This window comes from Pan troglodytes, chromosome 13 (assembly GCF_028858775.2).
Source record: "Pan troglodytes isolate AG18354 chromosome 13, NHGRI_mPanTro3-v2.0_pri, whole genome shotgun sequence".
NCBI classification, from domain to species: domain Eukaryota; kingdom Metazoa; phylum Chordata; class Mammalia; order Primates; family Hominidae; genus Pan; species Pan troglodytes.
The window spans coordinates 48,603,089-48,621,492 of record NC_072411.2 but is presented as its reverse complement, the minus strand read 5'-3'; positions in this window follow the sequence as shown (position 1 = coordinate 48,621,492).

The following is an 18,404-nucleotide window of genomic DNA, read 5'->3' as shown; positions in this document are numbered from 1 at the left end:
AAACTTAGGTAAATTAAATAGAAAGCTTAGATAAATAAAGTGTTGCACGTATCCTACAAACTTTCATGCAAATGTGGCTTTTTATTATTTAAGCAACAAAAGTAAATGTGTCTGTCTAATTAGGTGGCATACATTAATTAGCAGTATTTGGGACGTTACATGTAGAAACTGATGTTATATCTTTATAGCCAGTTATTGAACTATAACATCTACAAATCAATGGATAAAGCTAAAAGCCCAAGCTTTGCGTTTTTATTTTTTAATCACTTTGTATCAAGATTATTTCAGCATATTTACTAGTATGTCAACAGTAAGATTTTAAGATATTTCTATGTATAGTTAATAATATCAGTAAAAACTATATTACAGGAAAACTCATAGTTGTGAAGTTACATATGTATTAAAGGTAAAATCTGTGACATCTTACTACCATTTTTTCCAGTGTGATCTATCTATAATTCACATTGCCTAACCAATCTTAAATATAGATACTAGAGTTAGGGTATTTGCAAAGTACCAAGCTGACAAATAGAGTGTTGGCTATTATTTCTGTTTGGAAGTCGGAGTTTTGGGGTATTCATTTTGTAGTCTGACAGTCATCACTACAATTCCTTGAATTCCCAAAGCTTTTCATATGGCTTCCTCAAGGACGGCTATCGTGTCTTAGCTACTGCAATGACAGATGGGATATAACGTGTCATGTGATTGATAACTCTGGAGCCATAGTACTTAATCCTTCTAATACTAATAGCTGCATTATCATAGAGATTTATGAGAATGTCAGTTTCAAGTTCCCAGTTCCATTCATGGGTTTTTAAAACTTCAGCTGCAAAAAACATGCATCCATCCCATTAATTCTAATTATCATGGTTCATCTTCTCAGCAGTTTTGCACTCCGGAACCTTTCAGTGCAAATTAACGTACCAAAAAAGTGTATTAATTAATATTTGTAGCTTTTAATTTCTGCAAGAGTGTTGTCTGGAAGCAGCTGGCAGTACAGGGCCGCTGCTATTGAATCTTTGCCAAACAAGTGCAGATGTAATTTTGTTATCTCTTGCTTAGTCATTTACGCAAATTAATTTGAACAATTAGCCTTTTACTGGTCCTTCATGAATCATGCAAAAGGGATCTGCCAAAAATTGCTAGTTGACAGAAAAGAATTGGTTAATGCTGTGCATTTTGTGGGAAGGTAATGCAGAGGGAAACTCAACATTATTTTAGACTGTAGACAATTGCCTAAATATTCTATTGTAAGATCTACTTAGCACTCATAAACAAACTTGAGAATTCCCCTTAATAAAGAATAAACCTGCATTCTAGAGAAGGTGCAGTTCATAGGAGGACTCAAATCTTTCATGTAACAGCCAACTTGAATATGTCTTAATCCAGTCTATATGCAAAGTAGGAAAAAAAGTGTTCATTAAAAAGAGAAATTAATGAATTAATATTGGCTGCTTTTCAGGTCACACTCCTCACTTTTATTTACTCAGTATTTGTGTATATATGTGTTTGTGTAATTATTTATCTATTATGTAAGGTAGATATACTACACATTTGTAGCCTCATTTGATAGCTTCTAGTAACCTGAGAAATTAGTGATGGAGAGTACTTTAAAAAGTTAAATATATAGTTATTATATTTAGATGACCTGAGTAAAAAACACCGTAAGTGAAATACATGTAATTAAATCACCTCAGAAAGAGTAGAGATCTATTTTTTCTGTGTTTATAGTAAGTTACCACTGTCATAAAGGACACAAAAAAATAGTAGTTATAAAATTTGCAATTTTTTTTTTTGGAATCAGTACAAACTACCTGTGATTTTATGTTTTTACTTTAATTCCACTTATGTGGCACTTTCAATTATTGAAGCTAAGATTTTCTCTAATTTTATGTACAGGTGATTGTACACTATTAAAATATCAAATCAAAGCTCACAGAAAAGTCTTTCTTTACTTTGTATAAAATTAGAAAGTCCTCAAAAACTTTTTCATGGTGTATGCTAAAGTATATTGACACGTTTACATGTTTTAAAGACGTGTGTGTATGTTCACATATATTATACTTACAATTGGTTAAAATGTGTCATTCCATCTTCTTCTTACCATTTGATTTTGTAGAAAATTGTTAATCTCATACCATAGCTATTAGAAAAGAGAACTGAAAAAGAAATGGCTTTTTTATTTATCTATTTATCTATTTATGCTGGGAGAGGTGCCTCTCCCAGCATAAATAGATCTTAAAAGTAAGTGCGTTTGAAATAGGGTTAATGAATCATCTACTGTGGAATGTTTTTAAAATCCAAGTTACTGATTATTACATAAATAATATAAATCATTTTAATCATCAAGAATGTCTAAAACTGCAAAGTGATTGTTTTCAATCAATTTTTGGCTACATAATGAAACTTAAACTTTCCCAAATATACTTTCTGCAAATCCAGTATTAATGAAAAAATTAAATCAAATGTTTGAAATCTTATTTATAGAAAATCTCAGAATTTCAAATGTTTGAAATTCTCATTTATAGAAAATCTTATTTTATCTCTCTGATGGTATTAGTCATCTTCAAAGTAATTTGTTTTGGATAACGTCAGGTGAATAGTGTCAAATCAAGCTCAAGCTACGTCAAGAGACTGTTTAGGTAACATGAAAAGTTTTAAAACATAATTAGTTTTATCTTTTTCTGTTTAAAGAAGTGACATTTGCTCAGTGTTGAAAGTCTGAAAACTATAAGAAAGAAGAAATATTAAAACAAAAATAAACAATTCCAATATTTTTGCAAGATAACTACCATTAACATTTTGGTACATTTCATTTTCATCTTTAATCTTCATATTTTTTGAAAAACATCACCATGACAAAGTAGTAAAGCACTACATAAGATAAAAAATTATCTTGCTATTAAAACAACTTTATTATTTTAATAAATTTATAGTTTTTAAATTTAATTGCCTATTTTGATATTGCTGCATGTTAAGTTGTGTCAATTATTTTTAGTTGAACTCTTCCTCTATTTTGGTTAAGTTCTTTAGACCTAAGTCTCAGAAAGGGGATTATTTGGTTCAATGATGTGAATATTTTGAAAATTGATACTTATTGCTTCATTTCTTTTCAAAATGACTGTACTTTTTCATAGAAATAGGAGAAAACTTAGGAGGCTATATCTCTAACAACAGTAAATATTATCATCAAAATAATAAAAAATAATCTTTAATAATATTATAAATTAAAATTTAAAATAACAGATGCTTGCTTATTTACCTCTAATCATTAGCAAAGTTGAACATTTTTATATACTATCTGATACAGAATTTTCTCATCTGCAAATAATGATTAAAATATAAAATTCAGTGATTTTTTTTGAGATTTAGTTGTAATCGTTGTTTTTAAAGTGTTTTGTAAAATGCTATATAAATATGAGCTACTATCACTAACATACTAGTGAATAATTGCTATGTATAAAAACTTGATTTTGCAATTATCTTACTGTTATTTCAAATGATCATAAAAACAGTAATAAGCCCACATACCTCCAGAATTAGGAGCTATACATTTAGTTGGCTAAAACCCTCTTCAGAAAATTTATTTTTCTTCCACATTGCATGAATATTTAATCAGAAAATGTAATTTACATCATAGCAATACATAAGGTAATATATAATTAACAATTTCTAATTCAATCTACATAATTTCAATTTTTAAATTTCATCTTATCTTGCTAACACTAACAAATGCTATCATATAGTCACTTATTGTTTAGAATCATCCTGTATTTAACCTTAGATATATAGTAAAATTCCTGGTCCTTAATTATATTAAAAATTATCTTATATAAAACATTAAAAATAGAGTAAAAAATAAATCAACACAATTATTTATTTTGTACTGAATTGTCCAAAGTAATTTAGTGATTATCTTTTTATCATCCACTAAGCTGCATGCATAGTCTACATTTTTGTTGCAAACATCAATAATATAATAGCATTCCAGATTTTTTTTTAAAGAATTATGTGACTTGGTATAATAGTCATTACGGTATTAAATAAATATTGAGGGGGAAAGAAAAGGACAAAATACTTTGGTTTTTCCTTGGCTATATAGATGCCTTCTTTTGTGTGAAATGAGATGCATTTACATCATTTATCTGATTACAAAGCAATATATTTTTGATGATGAAAATGCAAATTTAAAAAATCAGAATTAAGGAAGTAAAAATAATCCCTAATCAGCAAAAGATAAGCATTGGTTATATATAGGTGATTATATTTACGGTATCACTTATCACTTGCATATATTTAACAAAATAAACCAGCTATTTTCCACTTAGGTACTTTCCATATTAGTAAAAATGTTATAAACCTATTTTTATATTATTCAGTCTTTTGAAGGAATAATTCATAATTTATATAGTCAACTTTCTATTTTGATGTAAATATTATGCAACGTAAATATGTCTATATCATATATTTGATATAAATATAATATAAATATTATATATTTTTGTAAATATATGATATGGACAGCACTGAAACTGATGATATATATTCATCACTATTTTCTTGAAATACATTTCTTAGTTGATTTTTATATCATAAAGCCTGTTTTAGCATGTGTCTTAATGAGTACACTGCAGGTTTAATAATACTAGTAACTAATTCCTGGTAATGAACACCAAGGCTTTCAGATTTTAATCATCTTACTAGTGATTAATAGTTCAAAACATCTTAGTTTGTTAGCAAATCCACAACTAGTGTCTTAGTAATGTGTATCTAACCCAAGTCTGTGGTTTATTTCATTGCTGGGTAACTTACTAATCAGAAAAAAATATCTCATACATACATACTGAGAGAGATGAAGCTAGTCTCTCTGTAATTGAAAGTATCAGTGGTAAACTTGGCTGGAGCTTGATTAATAGTATATTAAAATCAGAGTCTTGTTGGTAAGTGCTGGATGAGGAGTTTTGGGCAAATTACTTGGTTACCGGGAAGCCTTTAAATTTTAATCATGGAAGTACTTCAGTGTCATTAGAAACCGAAAGGACAATGGGGTCTCCTGGCAAGTTCTGTGAATTGTTGTGCTTTTCAGGCTCTCCTTCTGCCGTGCTATTGAGAGCCAAGCATGGGCTGCAATCGAAAATCCTTTTGCTCCCCATGACTTTGATTGCTATTATTGTAATTTAATATTACACACTGTCTTCGGATAAAATAGTCCATGGAAATTAGAAGAAATAATGCAGAGGGTTGGGGTGGGGGTGGGACAGCTGAAACAGAAATCAAAATTAGTCCTGAGTTTTAAGATGTATATCGTTCCTCAACTCACTGCAGTTGCAGTGAGAAAAACGAGGTTATCAAAGATGTTTAACTTAAAATAAGCAATAGGCCTAAAAGAAAGGAAACTTCGTTCTATGTTGAACCCATGGAAATTATATTATTTTATTAGTTGCAAGGTAAGTTTTGACATTTCACATGTAGTATTTATATATAACATGAGATACATATCGTTTATCTTAATGAAAATCCTAATGGTGATTATTAAAATTTTATATTAAGTCATGCCATGAGGTATTTGACTCCCAAAAGGCAAAAGAATATTTTCTCCTGTGTATATTAATTCCAGTTAATGTGATCCTTGATTACTTTGGAGTTTTGAAAAGGTAAACAAAGGATAGAACCACAAACATTAAAGTAGGAATAATCTTAAAAATCATTTATCCAGTAACCATATTTTGCCAATTAGTAAAAGGAGTAATAGAGCAGAAACATTACCTGAGGAGTATCTTACTAAAACAACCTCCTCTTAAGAAAATTTTCAGCACAGTTTACAAGCTGGGAGATTCTTTTGTTATGTTTGACTTCTTTTAAAAAAATTTATAATAATTTATGCAGTGTTTCTTTTTCCAGAAGATGGCACAGAGAACTTGTGAGCCTTAGAAATAATTTTCTGAATAATTCTAAGAAACCAATGCCATGACTCTATTCATTGGCTGAATGCATTATGTTCTGGGTGCTATACTGAGTTGCTTCTGGTTTCTCTAGCTGCTTCAAAATATATCTAAACTTTTCTCTTTTGTATAAAAAAGACAAACCAAGATAGGTTACTTACAACTCAGTTATGAACAAAACATGATCTCTTCAAGAACAGATATGAGCTTTTCTAAGCACTGTGGCCATAAATGTAGACTATAAAGGAGATTATAGGAGAGAGATTTAAACAGTGTTTTCCAATGCAATATGGTAAACAAATTTGTAGAGAAACAGATGAGATTGAGGATGGCTAGAAAACCCATATACCACATTTGATTATTTTCTATTCATTTCTCTACACAATTTTAATTCATTCATTCATTTTGATTTAGAAATAAGCATAAACTTACAGAAAACTTGCCAGTATGGTACAAATAACATTGTTTCCTGTACCTATGGAGTATATCTCAGTGTCCTCATGTCCCTTCACTCCTGAAATGCTTTAGTTTTTATTTCCTACACAACCACCGTACAACCGTCAAAATCAGGAAATTAACATTTATATAGCAGTTCCTTTTAATCCTCCAAGGATCTGATCAGAGTCAAGTAGTGTATTTAATTATTACATCTCCATAGTCTCCTTCAGCCTAGAACAGTTGCTCAACCTTTGACTTTCATGGTTTTGATGCTTTTGCAGTTTAAGGGTCCGTTATTTTTCAGATGTTATTAAATGTGGATTGGTGCTCCTGATTAGATTCCGATTATCCATCATTAAGAAGAGTATCAATGAATTGATGCTGTATTTTTCTCATTATGTCCCATCAAGAAGCTCATGATTTTTTGTGTTTCCCTGATTACTTATGATGCCCATGTTTATTGCTTGATCAGAGTGATCTTTGCCAGGATTCCCAAGCCAGGCACACATGCATCATGTGGACCACTAATGGTTTTGCACAATTACTCAGAAGCTTTTGGCAAATTTTGCAAATCCTCTGAACCATTTTTAAACCTTAGAATAAGTATTCTATATACTTTTAAACTATGTAATAGTCTTCTCATTATATTTATAAGCTTATTTATATCTAGATGGACTCATGGTTTTCTATTATATTCAACAGCTTCTAATCCATTCCTGTCATTTATTTTTATGGTCATGTTATCCTGATTTGTCCAGTGGGAGCACTTCAAGCTAGTTTCTATCTCTTTTTGACTTGTGCCCGTCATTCTTTGAGCAACTCTTTTTTTTTTTTTTTTTTTTTTTCAATAAATCAAGACTTTTTGGCTCATCCTGCTCTGGTCCTACAATCAACTATCTCTCAAACGGGCTCTGTTTTTCATTTTGTTTTGTTTTGTTTTAGTAGTGGGTAGTATTTAGAAGCCACGGTCTGATTTCTCTATGTTTTCTTATTGTTACTGGATACCATTGCTCTTAGCACCTATCAGTGTGTCAATGTGTGTGTGTGTGGACATACATATATTATACTGATATCTATCATTGATGCATATCTAATGTATATCTATTGAAGTTACATCTATGTATTTTCTACATTTAACTCCATATATGTGCATATATGTGTGTGTGTTCACCTGTGTATGTGCAACTTCACCACTAATTTCAGTTCCAATCTATTTCCACAGGGTTTTCTTGTAGTTTTTTTAACTTTTCCATATTGGTAAATTTCTTCTCCATTGAGAAACCTGCCTCCCAATATTCTCATTATACTTATTTGATTAAATCCCTATATGTATACAAACTACTGTTTCCACAGCTGTTCCTTCTGTGCCGTTACAGATTGGTCTCCAATATCCAAAGGTGGGCTTTTGTTATGCAAGCCTGCCCTCGCTTTCCTGCTTGGTATCTAACATCTCCAACAGGGTTGCGCCTCTGCGCAGATGCCTTCTTTACCTTGCCTAGGCTCTCATAACCTGTTCTGCTCCCTGTCACCTCACCCCAGGGGCTTCCATCCCTTAACCCATAAGTCATTGTGCTGTACCTAATGGCTTTAGGTCTGACTACTTTAAAGGGGAAAAGGACTAAGGAAGAAAGGGAAGAGAAGAGAGCAAAATGGAAAGAAAGACTAAGAGGAAGAGCTGTACATGTTCATCACCTCGTCTATTTGTGCTATTTATGACCATTTTAGTGCACTGTTCATTAATTTTGTTCACACTAAGAGTTGTTAGGAGAAGTTGACTGAATGTCTATAAAAGTGTGCCCTTACAAAAATATGGGGTATACTGTTTTAAAAGAAAATCCTATCAAGTAGATTAGGATAAGTCACTGGAGGGAAAAAGAGCAGGTAAAGTCAGAAGTACATTAGCGATTGTCAGCTTGGGAAACAGTATATGCTAATAAAAGAGCTGAGAAAGAACATCGTTTGAATGAAGAACAGAATGTGGTCTGTATTTTTTATAGTAGCAGAGGAGGATTGTCCTCTAAATAATAGCAGCCAATGATTCCGGTCCCTTTCCAGACTTTTGATTAGTTATGATAGTAGTGCATAATGATCCCCCAGCTGTCCAATCTGACAGTTTCTTCAACCCTACATATCTAAGTATCCATTAGCTCAATTAGTCAGGATGTTTTGGGCAGAATTTATTGACCCAAGAGATAGGATGGCGAGTTCCTGTTTGCCTAGCCAAGGGACTGCCAAAATTGTCCTGTGTTAATATATGGCTATGTACAAAAGACAGCTTGAACAGAGAACTAAGTAATCTTTAGAACACAGAAAGTTACTAGTGACTTGGAGAGAACCCCTCCTGAGTTCTTGCTTCCACAAGTTCAAAATTCCATTTGCATGGATGGTCAGATTTTAAGTCATCCTTGTTGAATAAGCATATTGAGACAGCAATAGCCACATTTCACCTATATTTAAATATCCCACATAAGGAAGAAAATAGATTTTACCATTAAATTATAACAAAGGCAGCTACATTAAAGATGTAAATGCAGTTTATACCAGTCTTAATACACAAGCTGACAGACAGCACTATTAGATTGTGATAATAAACAGGCATATTGAACAAGTCTTTGATTTAGAAAGATATCTCTAGAGAAATTGCTCATAGAGAAGCAATCATCTCAATCCAAATTTTCTATGAATGAAGCTTTGCCTGAACTAATACATTGCTGACATTCTAGTACAGTATAATTATAAGTTTGGTTAATGTAGAAAGTTCTCTGTAGGATGGTAAATTTAAGAATATGAAACCTCTCAACAGGAATTTGTACTGTCTGATTCCTGCTGCTGGAGCCATTGGTCAACCATCTCACAGAATTTTAACTTTTTGTTGGCTCTGGGAATATAACTGGAGCAACCATTTAATTTTCATTTTTACCCTTGTTGCTTTTTATTTTACCTTTCCTTTCTTTTGAAATGGACATATTGGTATAGAAGGACTTTCAAGGATAAGTTTGTATGTGCTTTCCTTTGAGGAAATTTGGATCTTTTCCTTGCAAACATGCCCCCCTTGCAGTTTACCACCCAATATTTTATTCATGTTTGTGCTGTGCTATGAATCCTCTCTATTTGTTTCTTATTATATGGTGCTCCTCATTACTCAACAGGACCATAAGAAAAGGTGTCAAATGATGCTGTAATATAACCTGATTACTGGATATATATGTATGAGCATGCCAGTTGAGTGTGATTGTCAAATACAAAAATTGATTTTAATAACCCTCAAGTTTTGAGATTGAGAAAAGTAGGGAAAAAAGAGACAGTAAGGTCAGCAAAGTTAAGATGAAACTTAGGGAGTTCAGTGTATATTCAGGTGGTTACAGGACATCATTTTGGAAGTGTCCCACATGTCAATACAAGATGGAAACTCTAGAAAAAATTCAGAAAACAGTCCTTTTAAGATACTTCACACTTAATGACATATAGTGTAATGACATATAGTCCTTGGAGTTTTCACATGTTGGGGAAAAAAAGCATCATCTTATTCTGTACCCATAATGTGTCTAGATGAATTTGGAGTTCGGATTCCTTGGAATGTTAACTTCACTTATGGATTTCACTGGGCAATATGAAAATGATTATCAGTTGTTTTGAAGTTGATAAAGTTATACTTGGAAGTTTTAAAGTTTCAGACTTAATTGACCATAGACACTTACAAACTTATTCCAATCAGTTCAGTTAAGGAATGAAATATAGACCATATTTAAAACAAAATCAGGAAACAGTTCTGATTAGGATGAAAGATCCATCACAAATTAAGAAATAAAAGTGTAATGCTGGTACTTCATGTTAGAGCAGGCCATTAAAAAAATCATGAAGTGAAACATAAGAAGGCTAGAAAAGTTTGGAGTAGGCTAGATAAATTATTTGGAAGGCTCTGTGCTAATCTGCCAAAAGTGTAAGAATCAATTTGGCTGATAGGCAATGAATAACTTGTGTTTGATATCTGAATTTTTCAATTAGCATTTTCTGAACATGGTTTCTCATTATGATAATAAAGAATCAATTATCACCATGATAGCATTGATAATGGCGCTTTGAACTGTTCTTGTCTCCATATGACACAGACTATTACTTGATTTTAAATTTTAAGAAAAATATGTGCACCTGGAAGCATTTGATTCAGTTTGGTGAAAGTGATACAATTAAGTTATTGGAGTTAAATGATGGGGACACAACATTTTAAAAACACTACTTTCACATTGGTCATCCTTTTACAGTTTTAATTGACCAGTTAAAGTAGAGAATAATTAACAGTATCAGTGGAAATGCTTATGTCAAATGGGTAGTTCAATTAGAATATTTGCTAGTTTCTTCTAAAAATCTCTATTGTAGCAGATAGAATGTTGTAAGAAATAATATTGCTAATTACCTTTCCAAAACAATATCCTTCACTAGCTCAAGTGCAACAGATTAGATGTAAGGCATTTAATGAGAATGGCACAGCATACTGGATTTTAATTTTAGATTATTGGATACATGCATGGTAGGCAATGATATAATTGAGAAATGACTATGTTACTAATTGAGACTAATGGAAGCAAAATATAGATTTTTTGGTATCATCATTTTTATAGGGACTAGAAACAATGTTTATTAAAATCATCAAATTAATTATGTAAATGATTATGTGTTATTTGTTTTTCTTCTGGAGTGCTCCATATTTGCCATAATAAGAAAGGCTGCTGAGTTAAAAGAATAAAAGTTCTGAAATACGGAGTACATATGGTATTGCTAGCTGCCATTCTTTGATTTACACAGTGTACTCTGTGGGCAACATGATTAAGATAACCACCAGATAGTTCTAAGTAAATACCACTTCTGAATCGGCCTCTTCTTACTTAGGTAAGCCCTAGAGTAAGTTGTTTTAAACCCTCTGTAGTTTCATTTCTTTATCTGTTTATATAGTTTATTTTAATGAAGTAGTTTTCAAACTTTTCTGACTTAGTCCAATAGTAAGAAATATATTTTATTGTATGAACCAATATATTTTCATATATACATAAAACAGAAAAAGTTTCACAAAATATTTTTCTTACTACACACACTGCACACTGATATTTTCTTTAAAAATTTGTCTATTTTATATATTTTTTTAAAAAAATACTCATTATAACTATTAACTGATGGATCATGGCTTGCAGTTAGAAAAACTCTGGTATTGAGGTTCTTGACATTAGCTCAACATGATCGAGAGATCAGAAGGAAGACATGAGTCAGGGGTTAGATGAAATAATTTTCTACATACAGTGCGTAGCATAGTAATATAAGTAAATGAGAGCTAGGTAGCAGGATTTTTAGAATATTTTAATGAAATAGAAGTGTATTTTACTGTCAAAAAATATTTTAAATTAGTAAAGAACGAAGGTGGGAAAAACATCAGTAGTAATTGTGATACAAATATAATTTCAACATCTAACCTGAGTTTTTGGTAATTTTTCATGTATGTATGTATACAGTTTCTTAATGAAATGTAATAATATTAATATACTTTGTAAAAGACCACTTTTTCTCAAATATTATTTTACAATATAATTTTTAATAGCTGCAAATCATAACAAACCATTATTGAAAAAAGTTAAATTAATACTGATTTTGATTATCTTAATTACATGTAAAAAAAAAAAAAAAACTGTGGGATACAAAGGTGTCACCAACAAAATAAATTTGATTGTGTGGTTGCCCTAACAGAGACTGGCTACTTCCTGGCTACAGCAGGAATCTATGGCATTCTTTTCTAAATCATTAATGAGTCGGTCGTTAAGATCTAGTTTCTGGTTTTCTATGTTAAAGGTAGTAGATGAAAATTCCTAAAGTACATGAAACACCTGGATATAAAATAAAGTGATTTGACAGGATATAAATATTATAAAAGGCTGGAGCAAGAGGAGACATTCCTGAACATCAAGTTAAGCATTTGACTTTTTCGGGGAGAGGAAGATTAAATAATCTCAGATCATGACTCCTTTTCTGTACTGGAAACTTTCAGAAACAGTTGTATTGCAAATGGCCTTGGTCTCAGGATGCATTAATATTAACTGTTTATGAAAGGTTCCAATGCATAAAAGGAGTCATGATCAGAGATCATTTAATCTTCCTTTCCCTCAAAAAGTAAAAGGCTTAACTTTTGCATAACTCAATAGCGAATCCACTAATGTGTGTCCTTAATATAATTATTTTAAGTGACATAATTAAGTCATATCTTGTATATACCTAATAGTAGTGTTCAATTAACAGGTAATGACTCTATTAGTGAATCAAATTAAATGCTTATTGAAGACACTAAGTTTAACATGTTGCTCTCCAAACTTTTCATTATTTACACATTTATATATCACTAGTGAGTAGTGTATAAGTCCTGGAATCATGAGAAATTTTGCCATTAAGAAAAACTCAGAGGTTTAACAAGGTAAGAACTAGACTTAGCTAGTTTGGTGAACTTACATATTCATTTTAAGCCCAAGAATTTTTCTCTGCCAGGTCAAATCCCAGCTGGCTCTGTTGGTCATCTGAGGGAGCATCCTGGACATAATCTTTCTTTATCGGATTTTTGAGGAGAGTTTTGTCCTCCTGAATTACACATTTAGATGTTTCACTTATATTCAAATTTTTACTGCCAGAAGAGTTTTCAAGTTCTAAAGGAATCCATGGACTATCTATACTATATATCATTCTTTAATAGGGTTGTTTTTATACTGCTCTGAAATTGTTCTCTTCTTATCTCCAGTATGTATAAATGTGGTTAAATCTGCAGGTACGGCATCTCAGCTTGGTTTTAAATGTGAAGGAAGGGATTGCTCCTTTGTTTGCATTTGAGGGACGGCAACATACAATGGCTAAAGGTGTCAGTTTTAGAAAAGACTTTGCCAGTGCCACAACTTACTGTCCATGTGGCTCGGGCACAGGAACTTCACCACTTTGTGTCTCATTTCCTGAACTGCAAAAAAAAAAAAAAAAAAAAAAAAAAAAAAGATAAATTAGTACCTGTCTTATTTTTATTTGTGAGAACTTGGTGGCTAATTCATGTGACACACATTCACAGTAACATTTAGTAAATGTTACCTATCTCTGTATCTGTCCTCAGTATCTTATAGCATATAAAAGATGGACATAATTGAATAAATGTAATTGGATGAATACATATTATAGCCAAAATTGCTCCCAGATATCTTGTTTGCCCTATTACTTTATGTAATTCTCAAAGATTAAAACAGCCTATTTTACATTCCCTAAAATACCTAGCGTTTGATGCCACAAATGATATTTAATGAATGGGATGTGAGGAATAAAATTAGCAATAACTGTTACAAGACAAAGCACACTCTATCCTAGAATGAAAATTATTTATAATGATTGAATATGTGTAAGTTGCAGGAAAAATGTATTCTGCAACCATCAAAATCATGTCTTTTTCAGAAGTGATTTTAAATGTATATTGAATTGTATATGTGTATACTTATTTATTTATTTATTTAAACACATCAGCATATTGAATTTTACATTTATATTTTTGAGAAATAAATTAAAAATATGTGACTCCAATGGACTTCAGGGCAGTTCACATAACTGCAATGCTATTCAAATATCTTTGAGACGTCGTTCCCAGAATAAATTCATTTTGGCAATGAATTGGAATCCAGAATTAAGACCTTTATATTCAAAGTAATTAGTAGTACTTAGTAGTATTAGCAGCTTGACCCTGAATTTTGTGGTCTCTTCTCTAGACTATGTATAGATATTTGTGTCAAACAGTGTCTAACCAGTGTACAATAGATATTAAATTATAGGGAACACATAATAGAGGCTGTGGAGCAGCTTGGGAAGTGGAATGTGCATCTGGAAGTTGATGAGGGTGGGTGGAAGCTAAGAGGATACTGAACTTGACTCACATACTTATTATAATGTAGCAAGTTGTAAATTGTTTCAGGTTTTCTTAGAAATTTTAGAAATGAAATAAAATACAACCCACATTGTCTTTTAAATATACATAGCAGGGAGACATGCCTCAGAGTGTAGTAAAAAAAAAAAAAAAAAATTGAGAAATTGAAGTCTACATTTGTGGTTTCAACCTGGGTTGTTTTTCTCTAACTGCTGATTCATTTCAACTCAAAAAGAAAAGAATTTCATTTATGTCACAGACCTCAGAAACAATTATTTCCATAAAAATATAGAATCCATAATTAACACTTGAGACAAAAATATATTCTTAAATAAATATTTTAAAAATGTAATTGGAAGAGACAGCCAGATACTAAGATATACATGTTTTAAAATGATAGGCTCAATAGATGATAGCATAGGGAGAAAGAATCTTAGAAGGCAGAGGTATGGAGACATGACATTACTTTGGCTGTTCCTAGCGCAAGCATAATTTTTGAGAAAATAAGTTAGAGTATTTTAAAATGATATAAGCAAATTTGAATTGTATTATTTTTGAATATTATAAACATATTGCTTCCCTTACATGCTGCCTCCAGAAGTAATGTTATGTTAAAAATGTACAAAACTTTACCAAACCCCTTTTCTACCTTATTCCATTAGTCAAATTACTGTGAATTTGACTAATTCAGAGCTAGAAGACAATAGGAGACTATTCATTGAAATATATTTAATTGAACTTCTGATTCAACAGCTATATTTCATTTCCATACACTTTCCTCTCTTCATTTTCCTATCTTCCTCATGGCTATATTTCATCATTGTCCTTCCAGCCATAATTTATTCATCCCACCACTCCTTCTTTCTATTCCTTCTTTTTTCTCTTTTCACTTTCCCTTTCTTCTTCTCTTCTCTCTCTTCAACAAGCCTGAATTTCCATGGCCTATCCTCTGCATCTGTTTTTTCTGCCCAGGAATGTACGCAAGGTCTTAGAAAAAGAGAGGTGAACAAAGATCACATAACCATATTGTTGGTTGCTCTTTGCATAGTCCACTAATTAGCAGTAATCTGGCCATTTATCTGGGTGTCTAAACCCCAATTTATTTAAATTTGCCTGGAGTTGCCTGTGAGCTAAGGAAATCCCAGGAGGCCCACCTCCAGAGCTGAATGTCTCTGTCCTCTTTCAGACCTCTCTGCCCTAGAGAAGGATGCTGGTTATCACTTTCAATTTGAATTTTCACTAATCTCAAAATACATATATTAAATATTGCTGTAAACATTTTAAAGACAATGTTGGTAGAATAATTTTATCTGCAGTGTTAGCAAAATGCTTTTTAATAGAGAGCCAGTATTACTTCATCTTAAATAGATTTCTTCTCCTTAAAAAAAACCAAAATATTCTGACTTTAAAAGAAAAGATCAAGGAAGGGCGTGGTGGCTCACTCCTGTAATCGCAGCACTTTGGGAGGCTGAAGCGGGAGGATTGCCTAAGCTCACGAGTTGGAGACCAGCCTGGGCAAAACCGTGAAACCCCGTTTCTACTAAAATACAAAAAATTAGCCAGGCATGGTGGCGTGAGCCTGTAATCCCATCTACTGGGGAGGCTGAGACAGGAGAATCACTTGAACCTGGGAGACGGAGGTTGCAGTGAGCTGAGATCATGCCACTGCACTTCAGTCTAGGTGACAGAGCAAGACTCCATCTAAAAAAAAAAAAAAAAAGATCAAAACAATCTTTGAACATGTTAAATGCAATATGGTAAAATTTTTTTGGTAAAGATTTCTAAGTGGAAAATTATAAACCAGAGGGTTCTTCAATTGAAAAACAGCCATATCTTTCAAAAAGCATCCTTCCTATATGTAAAACAAAGTGTCTTCTGTTTGCCTTTGGATCACTCATATTAACAAAGCATTCTGTATTGGTGAGATTCTTTGATGACTGACACTTTTCTGTTATGTTTCTAAAGGCCTTTTCCTTCACACAATATTTTGCAAAACTCATTAATATAAAGTTTTTAAAAAATTATTATAAACAACTCTGGAATTTGTAAATAAGGTAAAAGAATTAAATGCTCACTAGGAAGCATATTGAAAAAAAATTTTTTTAATTTAGTTTGAATAACAATCTTATTCCCATAGTGGCTGGAATCCTTCCTTGAATTTTTTTATTTTGTCACTGCTTCTTCTCTATCTCTTATAATTCTGCATCTCATAATTCCCTGATTTTTGTGTTTCTTCCTTCTACTGTTTCTATTTCTAATCAAAATAACTTAAATGTTCATGTAAGGGACTTTACGGCTGAGGGCGGTGGCTCACGTCTGTAATCCCAGCACTTTGGGAGGCCGAAGCAGGCGATCACCTGAGGTCAGGAGTTCGAAACCAGCCTGGCCAACATGGTGAAACCCCATGTCTACTAAAAATACAAATATTAGCCTGGTGTACTGGCATGAGCCTGTAATTCCAGCTACTCGGGAGGCTGAGGCAGCAGAATCGCTTGAACCTGGCCCGGGAGGCAGAGGTTGCAGTAAGCTGAGATCACACCACTGCACTCCAGCCTGGGAGACAGAACAAGACTCCATCTCAAAAAAAAAAAAAAAAAAAAAAAGGGGACTTCACTTATATTGCTATAGGCTCCTTATAAAGAGTCTAGTAATAAGGTTTTCTGAATCAAGATGAATGTATTTTATTTGAAAGCCACTCTCACCCACTTCTAGTTCAATGATTTTGCACAGGGTTGATCAAAAATGTGACAGTGCAGAGGTATCCTATCTGAAGTCTCTGTTCTCATTTGTCACTTTGTGGAAGTAGAAGCTGGCTGCAAAGTATTCACCAAGCCACAGCTATTGTTGTCTTACTTAATCGATTCTTCCTCATCAACATAAGTAATTGAGGAACTATCAGGGAAATATTGTAACCTATGTTTCTTGGATAAATTCTTTTCCCTTTTTGTACTCTAGACACATTGGCCTTCAGTTACTTCACGTCGTTTCCAAGCTCAGGGCCTTTGCATATGGTGTTCTTTCTAGGTAGAATAACTCCTGCTTAATTTTTATTGTGTCAATTGTTGCTAATTTCACAAATCTCAGTTTAAATATGAGCTTCTTTTGAATGCCTCTTCTAACTACCCAGAATTGGTAGGTTTTCCAAATAAACCTTACCAGAAAGAATGCATTTTTTTCTTAGCACTTACTACAATTCCAAGAATTCCAATTACAGAATTATTTCTGTAAATCTTTCTATCATGTCTGCTTTTGCTGCTAACCTGAGAAATCCATCATGGCAAAGACTGTGTCTGACATGGTCATTGCTATACCTCTGGTACCTAGAGGAATGCTTGGAACATTGGAGTTGTACCATAATTATTTACTGGGAGAAAGAAGACTCAGGGGAAAGGGTGGGAGGGAGATGAGAGAGAAAAGACTACAAACTGGGTTCTGTGTATAATGCTCAGGTGACGGGTGCACTAAAATCTCACAAATCACCACTAAAGAACTTACTTATGTAACCGAAAACCACCTGTTCCCCCAAAACCTATGGAAATAAAATTTTTTTTAAAAAGATAAAGTTATGAAAAAACTATTTTTCAATTAACTGTTAAAAAAACTGGTACATCAAAATTATTTTGAAAATATCCAAGAACTAATCTTTTTTCATAAAGTCATAATTAGATAGTCTCTGAAGGAGTTGATGGAGCAACGAGATTATGGGAAAAGATGAGAGCCTCATATATACCACATTGGTATATAACAATGAAGAAGTAACTAACTCTCCTGGAACCAAGGTTTCAGACAAATGAAACATCACAGAGGCAATGATCAATATATATATTTGAAGTAAAATTTTGAGTTTGGTAGGCCTTTTGTTCATCCAACAGGTAATGAAATCACTGGGGAAAATCCTGCAAATTTAGAGAACTGAAGAAAATGTACCTCAACTGTCTGCAATCTAAGGGACAAAACAGAATAAGGAAGGAATAAAATGGCAGAATGAACTATTAAATAAGTACAACACTGAAGATACAGTCAGAGTTCATGAGATTCCAGGTGGAATATGAAAGAAGAGAAGAAGTAAATTTGTGATGGTATGAATATACATGCACACAGAG